Here is a 7,807-nt window from a genome sequence, read left to right on the forward strand (position 1 = left end):
TTTAATTTATCAACAGCTTGCATACAGATGGGATAAAGGTGCTCAGTTTGTTAATAATAGAACTACAACATCACATAATGCAATATCGACAAACTGTATTCTGAGTCACGTTCCTTTAAAACGAAAGCCATTTTATGTTTACTCCAAATCGCTGCAGTATAATACTTTAAACCAATCGCCATTCCGCCATGCTGTTAACACAGCGGTGATTTTATTCTGAGAAAAAGCGTAATCCTGTTGCGGGGGAATTTTCTTGTTGATTTTGTAAAATGGAATTTTACGCGCAACAGCTTAAACGTAATTTCATTGGCGCTGTAACTTTATCTGGGGCGAATTAGACGATGTACACTTTGCCTAATGTGTTTGGATTGGTTTGATACAATTTACCCGGCTCCCTTTTACACAGGAATTATGATTTACAATCCATGTTTGTTTATGTACACGTTGTCTATACTAATGCTATTTATTTGCCTGTATTTCAATTTGAACCATTTCTTTACCAAAAGAAAGCTAAACTATTATGAAGTAACATTGACTATCATTTATTTTTGAAAAAATGAAGCCCCTAAATAAATTGCAATAATGTAAAAAAATAGCAAAATGTTGCCAATGAAATTCATTTCTTGGCGTGCGCTGAGTTACACTACAAATCAGCCCTTGACTGCAATCTCATCTGGTGGTAAGTGATCATGCAGTCTAAGATGGTAGCGGGCTGAGTAGTGGCATGGCAGTTATATTTAACCTAATCGATTTCTACGCGACATTGTATCGGAACGTCTTTGTCGGGAAGCCTCCCACCGGACACATGCGAAATATGTTAGTACCTATATGATATTAATAATTTGGTAGTGTTTAGATGAAGTCAAAATTCAACAACTCAACTTGCTCTACACGAGGAGTAGCTCGAAATTTCGCAGAAGTGGGATTAAGACTCAGGAGTACTTAGTTGCTGAGATTGTAAGCTTTGACTCGCCACCCGGAGCACGTTTCTTAGAAGTTCGTATTAGAGCATGTTAGTACAATGTTATAGTTAAGTAATAGGGCTTCGCCCTCGTAAAATAGGGAAAATTCACGGGTGATAACAAATTCCGGGAAAGTATTGCCGCCATGTTTATGTCTGCCGCCAAGCCGTATATTTCAGTGTTTCGGCTGAAAGGTGTGGTTGCAGGCACATGAGACCTAATCATAAGGGTTGATGGACAAAGGACGGCACTTTGTACGTGCTCCTTGCACGCCCTTAGAAGTATTGCTCTGTCGATAGTTTTGTCCTTCGGGTAGGGCATCTGTTTTTTTTTTGCCATATTTTTCGACGGTGTTTTTCTGTTTTTTTTTATTGAGCAATGTGGTCTTAAAAATGAGAGATTCCGTTTTCGAGCCCCACAAGAGTGATTTGGGAATTTATCTGAGTCTTATTCTGAGTCGCCGACGATGTGAGTGGTTCTATGTTTTGGCGACTTCAAGTACTTCGCTTTTTTTCTAATATTCACCGCAGATGTAGAACGCCATGTCGGTTGCTGTCATTTTTGCTATTTTCCAATAGAGGTTTCTTGTAATGAAGTCTTAGTTCTGCTCCCTGTGCAGTAAAGCAGATACGCCATACGCTAGTCTATTTAAGTTACTTTTACAGCATTATGTCATATGGAATTTTACCATGGCAAAACTGCTGATATTGACACTATTTTCGTGCTGCAGAAGTTGGCTTTTCGTGCGATCTGTAAAATGGTTCTGTGAGAGACATTGAGAAACAAATTAAATGGTGTTAAAATAATGACAGTCTATTGCCAATACATGTTCAAAAAACAAATATGCAAAATGTAAAATAAACAAAGTTCAAAGCAAGGTGACAGATGTAACGGAACGTGTGGCGCATCTTTGATGGAAGTGGGCCGAATAGCTCAAAAGGAGAACTCTTGGTGCAAACAACTCCTTGAATGGAGAAGATATACGCCCTCAAAGAAAGCCACAAATGCGATAGAAGGTCGACGTGATGAAAGTAGCCGGTTCGAATGGAATCCAGACAGCTGAATGCCACGAGAAGTGAGATGTTGCAGGAGAGCTACACTAAAATTGTCGAGGAGGGCTAAAGAAGAAGATAAATAAAAGTAAAGAATTCCACAATTAAGTATGCTTCAACTATTTCTTTACCGAATGTATGTAGATGATAATCTTTCAGAAGTGGGATTAAGACTTAGGAGAGTACTAAGTTGCTGAGACTGTAAGCTATGCTTTGCTACCCGAGTCACGTCTCCTGCAAGTTCATAATAGTTCACGTGACTACAACGTAGCCATAAAACGTAAAAGTTAACAAAGATTTTAGAAAGTTACTAGCTTTTTTTCCCTCAATGTGAATCAACTATCATAGTAAGAAATTTCCTCATTGTTTTTTTTTGTAGGGTATAATGAGTACTTTAGTCATGTATAGTTTGGGTATCTCAGCGCACGCCAGATATTGAAAGTTATATACAAAATTCTGCTGTGGGCAGACGGGTTACATTATTGTAATTTTTTTAAGGATCTCTAATTGTTTACAAAATATATTATAGCCTATGTTGCTGAATATAATTAAATTTTCTGCTTATAAAGAAATGGTTAGAAGAAATTTAAGAGCCTTTTCGGTATAGTCAAAGAAACAAACAAAAACTATTTTTATAATATTAGCGTGGTATATTTGTAATATTGGCACAGATTAACTGGCTTAACCTCCCTTATTTTCCATGTCCCAGTGCGGATTGGTGGACTCTACACACCTAAAAGAACAGTATGGAGAACTCTGAGGCAAGCCTGTTTTGTTGTTTCTGTTGTTCTTCTCACGATGTTTTCCTTCTCCGTTGAAGCAAGTGATATTCAAATTGCTTAGAGCGCACATAACTTAGTAAAGCTAGAGGTGCCAGCTGGGATTCGAACTTGGCACCCCGAAAGTAAAGTCGAGGTCCTACCCACTGAGCTATCACCGCTTCCAAACATTGTCTACGGTAAAGATAATTAAATAATAAATAAATAAATATACTACGATCTACACATCACCATCTATCCCCAAATTAAGCGTAGCTTATGTTATGGGTACTAAGACGACTAATGAATATTTTTATAAATAATATACATAAATACTTATAATATACATGTAAACACCCAGGCACTGAAAAACATTCATATTCATCACACCAACATTTTCCAGTTATGGGAATCAAACCCACGGACTTGGACTGAGAGAGCAGGGTCGCTGCCCACAGCACCAATCGGCCGTCAATTCAAAGTAAAAAAATAAAAACAGCTTTATTAGCACTTATATCTTACACGCCCTCCAACTCCGATATAACCTCAAACTAGATAGAATTCCGAGGCCACTTTGCGTTGATAAATCTCCGAACTTAGAAATTCTTTACGTGTCCAAACTCATGATTTATTGCCAAAAGTCACGCACTTCATAAAATTTGTACAAAAACATAACGCTTAGCATGTTTCGCCCTTATTTGGTTGTGTTTATGTACCATTAAGTAGTTAAAACGACTGAAGTTCAGCCGCCGGCGATAAAACTTGTAATCTTCTGCTAATGTAGTGTCAGAAACAAAATTTTAAACATTCGTTGCGGGGGCTTCGGAGAGACGTGTTCGCTTTAGGTACTGTCGACAAAACATAACTTTATTTATAAGCAATATAATAATCTGATAATCATCCGAAAAGCTACTTTTTATCCGGATGACGTTCGCGACTAGTGGCTTCCATCTGTGACTAGTGGCTTCCAGATCCTCTTCTGATGTCTTCGTCTACTCGGAACCCCAACTTTCATAGATACTCCGAACTATATATACGAGTGCAATATGATTAATTTTTTTTTATGTTTTAGGGTTTCGTAGGCCAACGAATACGATGTTATATATTTATTTTTTTAGTCTACCACAGATTAGCTCTTGGGAGTATGGTAGTCATAACCCTAATCGGTTTCTACACGACAGCGCACAGGAACACTAAATCACATAGCGGCACGTCTTTGTCAATAGGGTGGTGACTAGCCACGGCCAAAGCCTCCCACCACACAATTAAAGATACATTAAGCTCTGACCAGGTTGTTTTATAAATTGATTTAAATGCCAAGGAATTAGAAATTTGAAAAACTTATTATTAGTAGCAGTAGAGCTTTTTTTGACAGAGCTCTTATAGAGAAGTATCGCCATGCTTATTCTGCCGCTAAGCAGCATTGTTGCAATGCTGTGTTCTTGTCTGAAGGGCGTGGTTGCCGGTGTAATTACAGGCACATGAGGTTTAACACCTACGCCTTTGAAGGTCACAGAGCGGCATGTTGCAGGCTGCGTTCCTTGCATGCTCTGTGAAGTGTCTTTTTCTATTTATATACGATTGGGCTCCACTAACCATCAGGTAGCCATCTGCTTCATCTGATAATTATTATTACTATAAAAAATACTACAATTTTTTTTTAATAATTAAAAAAAATCTTTTTTTGCTATCCCTCTATACAAAAGGCAAAAGTTATCATTTTCAATAAAATATAGCAGGATGTAATGATTAATACGAGTTGTTTGAAAGTTGTACCCGCGAACGGTACAGATTTTTAAAGTCATCTGTAGATACGATGATTTCGAGTAACAAGGTTTCGCCAGGCTTCGAAAAATTTCTACATCATGTAAGGTAATTTAACTTTACCTTATATTCCTATAGTTTTAAAATGGTTTCGGCCGTAGTCCACCACGCTGGCCCAGTGCGAGACTTCCCACGACCTTAAGAATGTTATGGCGACTCAGGCGTGCAGGTTTCAGAACGATATTTTCCTTTACCGTTAAAGCAAGTGTTAATTGCATACATTAAAAGCCCATAAGACACTGAAAAGTAATAAGCGCGTGCTTGAACTCGATTCTCTCGGAAATTAGACGGAAGTAGACGTAAAAATAAACTTATAGTGCAGTTTACTGGGCTGCAAAAAACTCATTTAAGGGTAGTATATAATTTTATAACAAATTACCAGAAATCCTTAAGATGCCTCTCAATAAGTCCAAAGTATAAATAAAACGTAAACTTATAGAAAAATCGTATTAGAATATATAGGATTACATGTATGATAAAAAAGCTCTTTTTAAACCAGGGCGCGTTTTAAAACCCTTCTAGCTTTGGTTTTAAGTTAACGAATGTAGTTATCACCATCATTAGTGTAAATATGTTAAATGTATGAACGCTTCATAAGTGCCTGTGAAGGTCTACATGAATAAACCATTTTTGAATTCAATTTGAATTGAATTAACCACCACCACCTGTTTTTCTCTTACAACAATGCAAAAATTATATCTACGCATCAATTGACGGCCAATTTTTTTTGGCAGGGTAGAAAAGCGTTTGGTCTACCTCCAACCCTTTGTCAGGACGGAGGTTATAAAGGAATGGGCAGCGTCCCTGCTTTCTGAGTCCATATCCAAGTCTTTATCCAAGTCTGTGGGTTCGATTCCCACAACTGAAAAATGTTTGTCTGATGATTATCGTCTTGTTATGAAAAATGGGCATATACGACATAACTTAAAAAAAAAATTAATTCTAGTTATCTGTTGAGTACCCAAGCCCGATTCGGATTGTTAAGCTACAGTACAACATCATCTCAAAGATTAGTGTCCAACAAAATGCAAATTGAATATCACCCGTTTATCGGAACGGGCGAACTGGAAATGTAATACAAATGTAATTGTGAAGGGTTTAACGATATTACCGCTGTAATCCGTAATCCTCCGGGCCCGGGCCGGACCGGAGAAGAGGTCAAGTGACCTCAGTTTATTTAATTTGCCCCGGTAACCCGGCTGTAAACTGTGTGTTTGGAATTGTACAGAATTGTTTATGTAGTAATACGGCACTCGCAACATTCTCAGTTCGCTTGAAAATTTAAACTAATCGGGTTTAATTTTTTTTTTATTGTAATAATTGACGGACCAAGAAGATGATCCACCTGATGCTAAACGTGGCACCCTGTGTCTATCAACTTGAGGCGTAGGTGTTAAGCATCTTGAGCTGGTAACGACACCGGTTACTACGCCCCTCAAACACATTAGGCCTTACTGTGTTCCGATCTGGAGTTTATAGACGAGCTCTGTCACAAAAAGGTCTACTACTGCAAATTAAAACGGTCAAAAATACAACCTACAGCAAAAACGACTAAAAGTGTACATTTGAAATATTTGAGAGTATATTCTTTGAGTTACATTTTTTGAAGTAAATAAAATATCACTTACTTTAACGGTAAAGGAAAATATCGTGAGGAAACCTGCATGGCTGAGAGTTCTAGATAATATTTTCAAAGATGTGAGGTGTCCACCTATCCGCACTGGGACAGCGTGGTGGACTACGGACGGCCTAGACACCTACTAATTGTGGGAAGAGACCCATACCCGGTAGTGGGCTGGAAACGGGTTTATATGATGATTCTGTGAGCACTGTAAAGATACTAAATAAAATAATTTTTGGTAAAATTCCCCTATGGTAAAAACGAAAATAATGTTTGTATGAAAGTCGGTAGTATTTCCTGTCATTTAAATTGGTTTCTGGGGCTTTTGGTTACATAATAAGAAACGCATGTTTTACAGTTTTTGAAAATACTACCTCAAACGGATTACCCTTAGGAATAAGTAAAGTCAACAAAAATTTGTATTTTGGCTTTCGTTTGAAAATAAAGACTTTGACTTTAATTAGCTTATATTTGCATGTTGCTTACTTTCTGGAGACAGACATGGACACAGCGGGAAAATCAAATCATCCAATTACGTTATGGGAGCACTCAATCATATTTTAATAATATTTTTATCCAAAATTCAACAAAATAATTACATTACCGAAAAATTTAAATTAAGTAACGTTATTGCAAAGTTTATGAAAATTGGATTACGTCCAATTAGGTGACTCAGAAAGATTTAAATTCTTTTTCCCTCCAAAAATAATAATATTACCTACTCATCTTATCATTCAAGTGCAAAATTAGCTTCAATTTGATACTACTGTTTCTATCAACTGCCACTTTGGTTTAGTAGTTAGCATAATTAACTTCTTATCGCTAGGTCCTAGGTTTGATTTCTTCATTGGACCAATAACATTATGTATTTTCAACCGACTTAAAAAAAGGAGGAGGTGGTAATATATCCTAACATAAGAACTGTTTTTTTTTCTCTAGGAAGCTTCTAAACGCCAATAGCAATTTTTCCGGGATTTTTTCTATCAACATATCATAGTCAAAAATGTTATTAGATACCAGCTGTTGCCCGCGGCTTGGTACGCATTTTTCGGTTATATGAATCCTGCAGGAACCGTACATTTTGCCGTGATAAAAAGCAGCTTTTGTGTTAATTCAGAGTACAATCTATCTCCATTCCGAAATTCAGTCAAATTGGTTTAGTAGTTTTTGCATGAAAAAGTAACAAACATCGAATCATCCATACAAAATTTCGCATTTATAATATTAGTACGATGAAGTAGAAAAAACAGACAGAAAATATCAAGTACCACTGGACCGTGGAATTTGGAACTATCTACAAAAGACCTATGTCCAGCAGTAGACGTCAATCGGTTTGTGGGTTGGTATAGAGGACTACGCGTATATAGAATTTATACATTTATCAAACTTGCGCTCTGAAGAAACCTCTTTAGACAATTGGAGTCCATAAATTTGAAAGGCGACAAACTTCCCATATCGGAATTGCCGAATACCTCCGAGTCTCGCCGAAAAACGCCGAACGCGCCATAAATTTTCGGCGAATCGTCAGCCAATTACAGACTTGCGATTTTATGGGTGAACTTGTAAGATATAATTCTTTTTTATCGCTAT

This window comes from Pararge aegeria, chromosome 25, assembly GCF_905163445.1.
Source record: "Pararge aegeria chromosome 25, ilParAegt1.1, whole genome shotgun sequence".
In the NCBI taxonomy this organism is placed as follows: domain Eukaryota; kingdom Metazoa; phylum Arthropoda; class Insecta; order Lepidoptera; family Nymphalidae; genus Pararge; species Pararge aegeria.